At 48.2% G+C, this 1,303-nt stretch overlaps 1 protein-coding gene across 1 annotated transcript in view; it reads left to right on the plus strand.

Moving 5' to 3' along the window:
* LOC101858456 (ryanodine receptor) overlaps positions 1-1,303 on the plus strand; it is a gene marked incomplete at its 5' end in the record, with an annotated part of 102,762 nt that overhangs the window by 20,176 nt on the left and 81,283 nt on the right.

Here is a 1,303-nt window from a genome sequence, read left to right on the forward strand (position 1 = left end):
ACCCTCTCTCCATCCTCTCCATCCTCTCTCCATCCTGTCTCCATCCTCTATCTCTCCCCTCTCTCTCTCCACCCTCTCTCCACCCTCTCTCCACGCTCTCTCCCCCTCTCTCCATCCTCTCTCCATCCTCTCTCCATCCTCTCTCCATCCTCTATCTCTCCCCTCTCTTCCCTCTCTCTCTCCACCCTCTCTCCCCTCTCTCTCCACCCTCTCCCAGCCCAGCCTAAGAAAGCTTCCAGGACAAACTCTACAATGTAGCAAATCGATTGTGGACCAATACCGCCCACTTAGTGGTGACCCACCACGCCCCTTTAATCGGTTGAAATATTCCAATGTGCAGTGAGAACTGAAAGAGCTTCCTAATGTACGCCGCTTGTTCTTTTATCCCACACGTCCGTCATTCTGAGATCTGCGTTTGGTTTTCACTCCTTATGCTCTTTTATGTTTCCCAATCATTGTCTCTCCTTCTCTAGCTCTCTCTCGTATCTTTCTCTCGTTCTCCCTTTCCACCCCCCCCCTCTCTCTCTCTCTCTCTCTCTCTCTCTTTCCCTGTGTGTTTCTGTCTGTCTCGCTCCTCTCTCTTTCCTCTTTCTTCCTCTTTCTCTCTACCATTTTTCTCTTTCCAGCGGCCTCTCTCTCTTCCCTCTTCCCCCTCTTTGCTTTCTCTTCCTCTCTGACAACTCTTTTTCTCCTCCCCTCTCTCGCTCCCTCTTTTTTGTACTCTCTTTCACCCCCTCTCTCTCCTCCTCTCCGACTCTCCATACTCTCCTCTCTTTCATCCCCATTTCTATTTCCTATGCTTCCTTTCTATTCCCTTGTTTTTCCATGGTTTTCTTCATTCTTTCTCCTTCTTTGTATCTATCACCTCTCATCCCTCTGTTTTACAGCATGTGCTCCCCCTCTCTCCCCCACACCCTCTCTCTTTATTAAAGCTCTTCCTCTCTTTCTCTATTAATTTTGTCTTTCTCCCTTCCCTCGCTCAACCTCTCTTTCCTGCGTCCACCCCTCCCTTTCTATCCCTCCTTCTCGTTCTATCTATTTCCTATCTCTATTAAATGCCCTCCCCCACCATTTCTCTATCCCCTCTCTCCACCCTCTCTATAGAGTGAAATATTCCAATGTGCAGTGAGAACTGAAAGAGCTTCCTAATGTACGCCGCTTGTTCTTTTATCCCACACGTCCGTCATACTGAGATCTGCGTTTGGTTTTCTCTCCTTATGCTCTTTTATGTTTCCCAATCATTGTCTCTCCATCTGTAGCACTCTCTCTCTCTCTCTCTCTCTCTCTCTCTCTCTCTCTTATT

The sequence above is a fragment of the Aplysia californica genome, unplaced genomic scaffold (genome assembly GCF_000002075.1).
Source record: "Aplysia californica isolate F4 #8 unplaced genomic scaffold, AplCal3.0 scaffold01228, whole genome shotgun sequence".
Taxonomy (NCBI): domain Eukaryota; kingdom Metazoa; phylum Mollusca; class Gastropoda; order Aplysiida; family Aplysiidae; genus Aplysia; species Aplysia californica.